General features: G+C 36.8%; 1 non-coding gene across 1 annotated transcript; it reads left to right on the top strand.

Annotated features, from left to right (window-relative positions):
* The first annotated feature begins 11,665 nt into the window (after nt 1–11,665).
* Nucleotides 11,666–11,797, top strand: LOC138444463 (small nucleolar RNA SNORA72). The gene has a single exon (XR_011258488.1). It is a non-coding gene; the product is annotated as a small nucleolar RNA SNORA72 (small nucleolar RNA).
* The last annotated feature ends 447 nt before the right edge of the window (nt 11,798–12,244 follow it).

Raw genomic sequence — 12,244 nt, 5'->3', positions numbered from 1 at the left:
GGAGAGTGCTTCCAAGACTGGCTGCCCTATACTCTGATTCTGGTCCACACTTAACCTCACCAGTTTCCCTGCTCTGCAAGATGGAGCTACCAAATTTCATAGGTTATTGGGAGGATTAAGAGAGAAAACGCCTAGGAATTAATCGATAGTAAGTGCTTAACAGAGATTTCCCTGATAGCTCAGTTGGTAAAGAATCCACCTGCAATGCAGGAGACCCCCGTTTGATTCCTGGGTCAGGAAGATCCCCTGGAGAAGGGATAGGCTACCCACTCTAGCATTTTTGGGCTTCCTTTGTGACTCGGCTGGTAAAAAATCCCCCTGCAATGCGGGAGACTTGGGTTTGATTCCTGGGTTGAGAAGATCCCCAGGGGAATGGAAAGGCTCCCCACCCCAGTTTGTGGCCTGGAGAATTCCATGGACTGTATAGTACCTGGGATCCCAAAGAGTCGGACACGACCAAGCAACTTTCACTTTCTTTCAAGTGCTTAACAAATGTTATTTGTTATCATCTATGTTCAAAATCTGGAGAAGGAAACGGCAACCCACTCCAGTATTCTTGCCTGGAGAATCCCATGGACAGAGGAACCTGGCGGGGTACCGTCTGTGGGGTCACAAGAGTCAGACACGACTTAGCGACTAAACTACTATTACTAAAATTCACATTGGAGAAGGAAATGGCAACCCAATCCAATGTTCCTGCCTGGAGAATTCCATGGACTGGGGAGCCTGGCAGGCTGCAGTCCATGGGGTCACAGACAGTAGGACATGACTGAGTGACTAACACACACACACATGTTCAAAATCAGCCTAAACATTATGCATTTGGGTATAGTAAGAGTTGGAGAAGGCAATGGCACCCCATTCCAGAACTCCTGCCTGGAAAATCCCATGGACAGAGGAGCCTGGTGGGCTACAGTCCATGGGATTGCAAAGAGTCGGAAACAACTGAGAGACTTCACTTTCACTTTTCACTCTGATGCTTTGGAGAAGGAACTAGCAACCCACTCCAGTTCTTGCCTGGAGAATCCCAGGGACAGAGGAACCTGGTAGGCTGCCATCTCTGGGGTCGCGCAGAGTTGGACACGACTGAAGTGACTTAGCAGCAGCATGGTAAGAGTAAATATTTGTGTGGTAATAAATACTGAAAATTTCCTGCTGCTACTGCTGCTAAGTTGCTTAGCAAATTTCCAACCTCTGACTTTCAATAGTTATTGAAATAGTTCTTGAGAGATAGTTGAAAAGAAATAGGGCAAGTCCTGTAGCAGACTGTACCTTATTGAAAAACAGTATTGCCCAGGAGAGTGTTTCCAGCATTACTATCCTTAGCGTCTGTGGACTTTGCTCCTGTTTCAGAAGATAGTTTGTGACTGTAATTAGGCTTAAGGTGTTTGGTGTAGTTATTTCAACTGTTTTCAAACCATTTAGTTTGTAACAAGGTACTAAGTTTGAGAAAAAGTACTTCTCAATGACACCTTCAGCAGCCCTTGTGACCAGTGTGATCACTTCCTTTCCTGAATCATGTGGCTGCTACTTTTCATAACACTTGCTACTCTTTTCCCAATTACCAGAAGGCTCACTCTTGTCCCTGCCACCAGCACCCTCAGTTTCTGTGGCCATTGTGCATTATGTTGTAAACATTATAGCCCTGGACCTCTGCATCCTTCCTTCCCTTAAAAAAAAAATTATTGATTTTAATTAATTTCTTTGACTGCACCGGGTCTTAGTTGCAGCACTTAGGGAGCTTTGATCTTCGTTGGGGCATCTTTAGTTGTGGCATGAAGGATCTAGTCCTCTGACCAGGGCTTGAACTCAGGCCCTCTGCAATGGGAGTGCAAAGTCTTAGCCACTAGACTACCAAAGAAGTCCCCCTACCCACCTTGTTTTAATTTCAAAGAATTTATCACTACTAACAGACTCCATATTTTACCTATTGTTATGACTTAGCTAACATTTGTTAAGCAGGGCCCTGAGGTGTCAGATGGTGAGCCATGAGGGGTTCAGTGAAAACCACCAGTGAAATAGAGAAGCTTATTACTCACAGGTCCTGGGGGAGGTATATGACCCCCTGGAAGAATCCATGAGGAGAAGTCAAGTCAGGGTGTGGGTAGAGAGAGTGTGGCAGGACTCAGGGCATGTCATAATAAGGTCCTCAGGTGGACTGCTTTGGCATTCTCAGGTGAAGGCTGAATCAGTCAATTCAAACCAAAAAATTGCTGTGGTTATTGTTGAGTTGAAATAGAATATATTAAAGTTTTAAATGAACACATTTTGATAACTTATCTTTTAATAAACAGTGTACCCTGCATGTAAATTAATTTGGACAATTCTTGATTACCCTGTTGGCTCCACATGCAGAGCTGGCTGCAGCCATTCCTTTCCAGAGTAATAGCAACTGAGGATTGTTGCAGCTTCCTTCAAAAGCAGTTCTCTGTCTAAGCTTTGCAGCACTACATAATCCTGTGTTTAAGCAGTAATTTTTTTGAAGTTAATAGTTTCGCACAGTGACTGGAAAGATGAAGAAATAGAACCTGAGGTTGCTTCGATTCAGGCTTTCTGGGCAGCTTCTATTACAAAAGTAAAACAGCATGCTAACTCTGAGGTATGGTATAATGTTCGAGAAGTATAAATTTTGTTTCAAACATCAAATCTTTTACTAATTAGAATAATATTTTCATGTCAATTTTTGTTTTTAATAAGAATACTGAGAAAATAGAATTACATCAGTGGTATGATTTAGTTGTCTCAACTGTACCTTTTAAAATATATTTTGGTTTTATTAAAATTCACTTATCAATTACTGAAATGTTATTATTTGTGTATCAGACTGATATGTATGTATAAATTTGACCCCCTTTAAAAATACATTAATGAAATTTAAAAGTAAGGACATTTAAATTTGTTCTGTAACAAATATTTCACTTTGTATTTTTATGATTATTATTATATACATGGCATATAGATACATATATGAGATACACAGATATGTACATATATATTTAATGAAAGACAATTTTTACTATCTGTACCCCTTTTGTGGCCATCATTCTTGTCCCTTTGGTCTTGCAGAAAATAATTTTGTCATTTGGTAGTGAGAAGTATTAAAAAACGATCCACTCCATGTATTAAATATTCCAGATATGCCACAAATATTCACACCTGACATTACACTGAGATCTTCTACTGGCATCTCTAGTAACAAATAGTAACTTTGCAAATAATACTTTGTCCTTTGGTCAATTTTTCTAGTGATTACTAAGCCAATGGGCTATATAACAATTTGAGTTCCATTTTTAACCCCATAAAAATGTAAGAATTCTTATTATTGTAATTACTTTGTCTTTACTGGTTAAATTAACATTCAGCTATTGAGGTTGCTGCGCAATATACAATATGATTTCACCTACTGTGTGTTCAAAGAAGTCTTGACACAGTAACAGCATGGTAGCTTGAAAAGCCTTATAGCAAATAGGTAAATACACGTCTTTTGTGAATTAAAAGGGGGTAATTATGTCAGCCTTCCTGCATTTGTGGGTGAATAGCTAAAAATAATTGAAGTAAAAATGTCAAGAAATATTTAACCTTAAATACAAGTAATCAAAAGGTTATCATAAAAAATGAGAATGACCTATCAAACATAATTTTTAGTTTCTCTTGATAGAGTAGCCACATTAGAATATGAAAAGACATGCACAAATACTCTTAAAATTTTTCTTTCATTTTAAGTAGTCCCAGTCCCTTACACTACAGGTACAATTGCTGTAATTTTCCTGTCAAAATAGAACTTTGCTATAAAAGGCCCCCAAATTATTATTTTTATTTTAAAAATTTATTTTTATGCTTTATACAAACAAACAGAACCCAAATAAACCCTGATACTGAAAATATTTTGGCTTGCTAGAAGTACACAGGATTATGCTGTACAGGGTATGCTTATTATTGAGACTCATTTAAAAACAAACACACCAGAATTTGCAACTAAGCTTCAAAGTAGTCTTTGGTTAACTACACACTTACTCCATGATTCTGTCTTTGTGCCAAATTTTCCTGAGAATTCCTTTTTTTTCATGAATAGCTTTTAAACCATGTGGCATATTCTTCCAAATATTTGATTTCTTAAATTTAAGCCCCATGACTATAAGATGGTTGATTAAGCCAGATAAAATGGTTTCTGTATTTAATACAAAGCAGCAATCATAAGGTCCATTTTCCATCTGCAGCTTTTAAATTAGCTTTGAAGGCTTTTGCAAAGAAATTCCTCCAAATATTTTTCTGATAGTCTCACTAGAATCACAGATAGAGAAGACTAATCTAAAAGACAACACGTATATACTCGAATACTTGGAACTGGTGGTGTTGATGATGCAAGTCTCGTTTTTAAAAGATGGCCGAATGGATTCTAATGGCTTTTGATGTAAAACAATGACAGTGGCATAACTAAGTTACCTGTGTTTGAGCAAGTGAAATACTTCATGTTAGAAGTCACCAGGAAACGGTCTGACATAATCAGTTTCAGAATCACATTAAATTTTCTCCAATCCTTTTCTCTTAAATTTTGCCAGGAACATTATCAGTGGTGGATCAATGACACCCTTTTGCATATATAATTATTCTCAGCCTCATTCCAAAAATGATTTGAAGAAATTAAAAATAAAGGATATAACAGTATATTAGTAAAGACCAATATAAAGGCTAGGGTAGTACGATAGGATAAAAAGAGAAACTGAGGCAAAGGGAAAGTAAAGTTAGAATAGTAAAATGATTTAATACAAAGATGATGAAAATATATATGAAAAATTCTGCACCTCTTTAAAAAAAGGTCAAGATTTCAGCTCTCAGCTTCCTAGTTACCAGAGAGGAAAATGATCTGTTACAAGAACAATAATATATATGCGTGTGTATGAATTCATTCTCTCTCTTCCCACTTCCCCCCTCCCTGATCCCGTATATATGTGTGTGTGTTTAAGAAGAAGCAATGAGGTTGGTTGTCTAACTACATGGAAATCTAACTTTGCTATTAACACAAACTTTAAATTTCTCTGTCCTATAGTAAATGTGGGAATTTAATATTTTACTTTTCCCTATTGTGCTATCACATTACAAAAAAAATACTTGGGTTGTAAATAATAGTGACCTACTTCCAGTTCCTAAGTCATTAATAAAACAGTTGATATCTTTATTGGAGGGAGAGTCAAAGGAATGTATGCCATCACCTATGTACCATTCACTTTATACTAGCTGTATCATTTTATTGATATAAAATTCTTATGAAGATTCCTATTTCACAAATGAGGACGCTGGGACCAAGGTTTCCTTAAAAAAGAGATGGCTTTTGAACTGTGTCTGCCTAACCTGAAAGCCACACTATATACTCCACTTACCACGCTGTTTACTAACCCCTCCAAGGGCTTTCCTAGGAAACTATGCTGATGGCTCATATGGTAAAGAATCTGCCTGCCATGTAGGAGTCCCTGGTTTGATCCCTGGGTTGAGAAGATCCCCTGGAGAAGGGAATAGCTACCCACTGGTGGCTCAGGTGGTAAAGAATCTGCCTACAATGCAGGAGACCTGGGTTTGATCCCTGGGTTAGGAAGATCCCCTGGAGGAAGGCATGGCAACCCACTTCAATATTCTTGCCTGGAGAATCCCCATGGACAAAGGAGCCTGGCGGGCTACAGTCATTGGGTTGCAGAGTCGGACACGACTGAGTAACTAAGCACACACACACTAGTATTCTTGCCTGGAGAATTCCATGGACAGAGTAGCCTGGTGTGCTACAGTTCAGGGGGTCTCAAGAATCAGACAGGACTGAACAACTAACACTTTCACTTTTTTTTTTTCATGCTCAGTAGCACAATGAACAGAGAAGGCAATGGTAGCCCACTCCAGTACTCTTGCCTGGAAAATTCCGTGGGTGGAGGAACCTGGTAGGCTGCAGTCCATGGGGTCGCTAGGAGTTGGACACAACTGAGCAACTTCACTTTCACTTTTCACTTTCATGCGTTGCAGAAGGAAATGGCAACCCACTCCAGTGTTCTTGCCTGGAGAATCCCCAGGGAGAGGGAGCGGGGAGGCTGGTGGGCTGCCATCTGTGGGGCCGCACAGAGTCGGACACGACTGAAGCAACTTAGCAGCAGCAGCAGCAGCAGCAGCAGCAGCAGCAGCAGCACAATGAAGAGTTTTCCTAGTTTCAGATTCCCTGAGCGTCCAATCTTTCATTTTCTAAAAGCCCCCCAAGATAACTTTTGTGCATTCGAGTTTCAACCTTTCAGTTGTCATTTAACACCTGAACTCTTATTTACACAATATTTTTCTTTATACATGTTCATTTTAAATTTAGCTTTAAGGAAGAAACTTTCTATTACCATTAAAAATGTAAAACCAGTATGTTTGCTAGAAACAAAAACATAGAGAAATAACCATTAAGAGATGTGAGTTTAGATGCCTCTAGTAAGCTCTCAGGCACTGACGACAGAGAATCCAAAGTGTGGCCTCCTTGCAGGACTAGGGAGTTAGGAAGCTCCTCCCCGCTTGGCTGTGGGCGGTGTCTTCACTGGAAATTTCCTGGGGCTCACATCCAGGCCTGGAGGATGTTATCACGTCACTCACTTTTCTACTTTCAGACATCAAGATAGGCTTGGCGTGGTGGTAGAGACTCAGGCCTAGGGAAGATGAAGGAGTATGCCCACTGGTATTAGAAATCTGCAGCTGCAACTCAGAGTACTTTATTCATAGAGCTAATTTGGGCGAAAGGGCTAGTGCAATAACACAAAGCAAAATGTTACTATCCTGTGAGAAGAGAAAAAATTATTTTCAACTTTTTAGCATTACTAAGATTTAAGTGCCATGATCTAAAACTTCAGATTTCTAGGAAGCTAAATTTGACAATTTAAATGTTTCATTAAATCAATAAATCAATCAATCTGACATTTAAAAAATAATTATACTGTCAAATAACTTTTCTACTTTTAGGAAAATTTAAGAAATTACTTCCACATGTAGCAATTAGTTATGAATGGTATAGATTATATCTTGGACAACATAAAGAAAAGCCTTCCAGAAGTTAATTGAGCTCCATTAATATTTTGTGGGTTATTACTGCATTTGTTTAATGTTCCTGTGGATTAATTTTATTTTTGTTCAATCCCACTTTTGGCAGAATATGGCTGTTCAGTCATCTTTAATATGTGAATTTTGAGTAAATGTCTTCCCATGAATAATGATAAATTGTTAAACTTTAGCAAACTTAAACACTTACACCTACTCAGTTCTATAGCCATTTTATTAAATCCCAAAGACCCATTCAAGCAATGGAGTAGGCATTCCTGCAATGTAATATACAGCTGAACATTTAAAACCAAGGGCAAATAGACAATACATATAATTTTGATAGTCTGAAGGCATAACTATCTAATAACTAGTTGCATGTAAAGGCCATTTTTAACCTTTGATATGGAAGCGAATGAACAAATTGAATACCTATGTAGTTAGAAAATTTGCATCATTCAATGCTTACAATAGCCCTATAAAGCTTGGATAAAAGTGAAGACCTCAGACGTTAATTTATCCAGGACCACCCAGCTTGTAAATGGCAGAGCCTGGGATTTGAAATCAGGCCCGTATGACTTCAAAGACTGTATATTTCCTCTCTACCATTCTGCTTTTATGATAGATGGAAATTTTCATAATAATCACTTGGAATTCTTGGATACAGGCAACTCTATTTCGTCAGTACACGGGACTCACTGAGAGCTGTGGCTTTATGGGGTGAGGGGACTCTTAGCATATCAGGTCATATTATACTGAACAAAATCAGGATCAACTCTGGTAAATAGTAGGGAGCTCACAAAGCCATTGGAGAGTGAGCTCCAGAAGGGAATTCCTAAGATGAGAGTGCCAAATGCTTTAGGGTTCACTGAAGCATAATTGCAAAGAATGTGTCCTAGGATGGGCAGTAAATGCAGACCTCAGCTGTTGCTAGTTTAACAGGTTGAGCCAAAACTCTGCAGAGTGTGTCTGAAAGGAAGCGTCACGGACAGCAATAAATCTTCCAAATAGTGTTAGAGATGACAATCACAGGGCAGAAATCACCTGTGCTGAATGTGGATGGAATCACATGCATGCAAAACCATAATCACTAGACATCACTGATCTGTGTGAAGTGGGAGAATAACCTGCTTTACTTCATTTCTGACATTTCACTTAATGAGCCAACATTAAACTTGTTTTGTGTTTCTAGTGGCACTTGGAATACAAAGATGTAAAGAGATGAATGTCATTGTCCTCAAGTTCAAAAAGTTAGCATGAGAGGTGGGGTAAAATTTGCAAACTAGTATGTCAGAGCAGTGCTCTGGAGCCTGCATTTTTGTTTTACTTACACACATACGCACATTCGTGTGTATATGTATGTGTATATACCCAAATGAAACATGGTGAAGAATGTTCCATGGTAGTTCTACGGGATGTGAACTAAAAAATTTAGCTTATCAATTGACTGAGTATGCTGTATATTAACCTATCAACAGATTATATAACAGTTCTTCACATACATTTTCTCTATAGTCCTATTTGTATTTATATTTTCTTCATTGATATTGCAAAGCTAAGTCTCATATAAGCACATGCATTCAATAATTAGCAAGGAAGGAAAGCAGAGAGGGAGACAGAGTGTTGGAAGTGCGCATTTGTCTTTAGGAATGTGTTCATACGCCTGCATATTCAGGTGGCAATTAGAGTAATTACTTTCCTTGGAAATTTATATCTATCTAAATATCCAAATATTGAACATCTGGAAGGAAAAAATATTCCCTTGTATGCACATGTACATACTTACTATATTAGACGCTCAGGTTTCTGGGATGCTCTTTTCAGAGAACTAGACATCCAGGTTTATGACCTTGTCCCTGGGATGCCCTTCTTTCCTTTGTATGCCTGGTGAACTTCAACCATCCCACCTCTGGACAATTTCATACAATGTCTAGTCTTCCATATTACAGTGCTAAATTGCAGGAGTTATCATATACCATTCAAAATCAGGTACTATTTATTGTCTGTCTAGTTCTGGAGTGGCATATAATAGGAGCACAGTAAAAGTTTAATATTAATTATGCGTTTTCCCTGCTAATGTCTCAATTTCAACTGGATTACTCGGTAGTTTTTTTTAAAGATTTATTTTACTTTTGGCTGTGCTAAGTCTTTGTTGCTGTGTGTGGGCTTTCTCTAGTTGTGGTGAGCAGGGGCTACTCTCTAGTTGCAGTGGCTTCTCTTGTAGATCCGGAGTAAGAGGGCGTGCGGACTCAATAGTTGTGGCTCATGGGCTTAGTTGCTCCACAGTATGTGGGATTTTCCCAGACCACAGATTGCATCTGTGTCCCCTGCACTGGCAGGATGCTTAACCACTAGACTAACAGGGAAGCCCACTCAGCAACTTTTTTTGTTGTTTAGGCCTTTAACATTAAATTATAAGATTTAATGTTTATTAAATTTGACATTAAATTATATAACTATTTTAAGTATAAGGGAAATATGTTAATTATGGGCCTGAAGCCAACTTATATTAAAAAGTTCTCTTGCTGCTACCAGTTAGGAAACTGAAAGCATTTACTAACCACTTCTCCTCGTGATTTCTTTAGCAAAAGCAGAGTTAGAAGCTTGACATTTGCTTTATTTCAGATTCAAACTTTTTTTTAAAAAGATTATGGACAAAGATTGAAGTTCTGTAGGATATTTTAAATATAAAATATCCAGTTTAACTCAAGCAATTCTAATCATTTCTAGACTTTAAAAAATATATGCTGCTCTGCAAATACCATAGGAAATGGTAAATAAAAAAATATCTGGCAAAGAGGTTCTCAAGAGCCTATAGCATGGGTTAATAACCTTTGCTAAGTATAACAGAAAGATTTTTAGGCTGAAATACAGAAGACTGACAACTTGTTATCTTGATGAATCTAAGAAAATTGTTCCTCAAAAATCAGTCAGTCCATCAGATTACAGAATACTGAATTGTATTCCATAACATCTGCTAAGATACCAAGTAAAATATGGTACTTAGATCCCTACTACACTTCTACTTCTAAAAGTGATTCACATTGTTCATTTCCCATAAATGAAAGCTAAAATTTTGAATTTTTAATTATTGCTTTCCTCAATTTTACCAATACATATAATACTAAATTTTTTAATGTGAGATTGTCATTCCTGCTTTTCACTGATGTCTTGTTTAATTCTCAACTTAGTCTTTATGAGGTAGTTCAAAAAAGCTCTTACAATTATCAAGCTATTTCTCCAATACACATATATCCAGTAACACACTCACTTAAGTAATTTCATAACTGTTTTGTTATTTTATTATGTCTCATGCATTGCAGAGTCTGGGAGGAAAGTTCCGTAAAGCATTTGGAAATAATTTGAATGTGTATTACAGTGAATGATTTTTTTTTTAATAGGATACTTTTCCTAGGGACAAATCTTTAAAAGAGAAAGAGTATTGACACATTTTTTTTTTTTTTTTTGGATACTTGAGTATTTTGAAGTAAGATGGCTCAGGAACACTTCAGTTAAATGTTACTTTTCTGAAATGTACAAATGAGTCATTTTTATTATCACTCATGCACTGTAATACAGAACAGCAGGTTGCTTGAAGATGCAATAAACATTCTTTGAACACTTCAATAAACAGAATGTAAACATTCACTTTAATAATGTTTCCTTTGTTAACGCAAAACCGAGTGCATTTTTTCCTTGCCTCCGGCTGAACCATGACTAGCTGAGTAGCAACAGCACAGTGCTGAAAGAATTTTTCAACAGCAATTTGCTTGTTCTAATTTACTTTTCAAGGTTGATGATCAGGATCATTATGTGGCTTGCAAAAGGATCTATTTCTATTAACTTGATCCAGTCATTCCTCAGTTCTCATCATATTTAGTTTCCCTGGCAGTTTTAAGTGAATCAGAAGTGCCACCAGTACTCCAGTTCTATAGTTTCATATAATAAATGCATTCCTATATCCTTTCGAAATAAATGTTACACTTGTTGAGAAAGTATGGGTACTTTGAAATGAGTGACTCAGATATGAAACCTCTGCATTTTGTTCAAGTAAAAATACTCTTTCTAGTTAGTAGATCTATGCAACAATAATACCGAAGCATTATCTGTTCAATCTTAACTTTTTTTAAATAAAGAAATTCTAACTTGGCCTTATGTTTTAAGCTTGAACACAATCACCACTCACCAACAAGATTAAGACATAAAACTCACATAATTTAATAAATTTACATGATGCATATTCAAAAAGGCTTATTTATTTCAATGTGTAATATTCTAAAAATTTAACTGGAAACAATCAAGTTTTTCTCCACATTTTCAATAAATTTCAAAATAGCTGAATATTTTCCCAATCTGCTTTCTGTAAGAAAATGTGTATTATTATAGTTCTAACATTTAAAGAGTTCCACAAAAAAAAAAAAAACACCCAAAAAGCCAGCTAAGTGATTTGGAAAATTCAATGGTATTAACATTGTATTATTCACACTGAACTATAAAACTGGCAAAAAAAAAACCCCTTACTTCAATCACTGGCTAATTAACAAAGTTAACAATATGAATAAAATAGATCACATAGGCTTTGCTTCTAAGAAGGAAAAACCACAGTTTAAAAATATAGTCACTGTGAGTATTCTCACTGTTCTGATTTTGTAATAATTAGGGCAGGCCAAATGTTCACTATGTTAAGACTGTACATGTGTCCCCAGATCTAGTTCTTTACCTAGGTCTGGTTTTATAAATGCTGGTGATAAACCAAGTCCAATTTATATGTTGCATCTTGTATGAGAAGTGTCTGTGACTCTAGGTATCTGATCAACCTTGAGAAATGGCAGCACAGCTAGTGTGATAACTTTTGAAGATAACCATTGTTAGTTTGATGATTACCAGTTACCATTAAAGGAACTGAAAAATTATTGTGCTTTATTTTCTAGGTGATTCTGATATCATTAGAAGACTGGAACAAACTGGTGAAAGTAAATCATGTACAGTTTTCCTTTAATAAAACTGGCTGGAGCTTTTTTTTTTTTTTTTAATTACAGTCATTGGTTATCTCTATAACCTGTAGAGGGCACTCAAGTCCCTTGAAAGAAAAAGTAAAAAATTTCTAAGAGTTTTCATTTTTATTTATTAGTAGTGTGTTAACTAAACAATCTGGTTTTTTTTCTACAGAAACCATCATTTAAAAAGAAGACATTTAAAC

This window comes from Ovis canadensis, chromosome 7, assembly GCF_042477335.2.
Source record: "Ovis canadensis isolate MfBH-ARS-UI-01 breed Bighorn chromosome 7, ARS-UI_OviCan_v2, whole genome shotgun sequence".
Lineage (NCBI taxonomy): Eukaryota > Metazoa > Chordata > Mammalia > Artiodactyla > Bovidae > Ovis > Ovis canadensis.
The sequence above is the reverse complement of the archived record's forward strand: the minus strand, read 5'-3'. Positions and strand labels throughout refer to the sequence as shown.